The sequence below is a fragment of the Corvus kubaryi genome, unplaced genomic scaffold (assembly GCF_017639235.1).
Source record: "Corvus kubaryi isolate FWS band 111438036 unplaced genomic scaffold, C.kubaryi_AGA036_p1.0 123, whole genome shotgun sequence".
Taxonomy (NCBI): domain Eukaryota; kingdom Metazoa; phylum Chordata; class Aves; order Passeriformes; family Corvidae; genus Corvus; species Corvus kubaryi.
In genome coordinates, this window is record NW_024580658.1 from 854,668 (window position 1) to 854,985 (window position 318).

A 318-nucleotide genomic window follows, 5' to 3' on the forward strand; every position below is an offset into this window, starting at 1 on the left:
CGTACAAGTAAGTGAGAAAGTTTTATATCAGTGTCAGTGTAGAGGAACTTTGTCAGCCACACAGAAGCCTGGGCCAAGAATAAAGCAACGCCTGACTCGATAGCACTGAAAGATGGGCGGAATCTTATTTTTCGTGGCGTTTTTGCAGGATTTTGGTATCACTTCCTCACGGATCTGTGAGGGGAGACAGCATCCACCATTCCCTCGGGCAAGTGTCCCCTCATGGAGCCATGAGGGGCGATGGTTCCCGCCATTCCCTCAGGCAGCCAGTCCCTCACGGAGCTGTGAGGGAAGGGGAGATGGCACCTGCCATTCCCT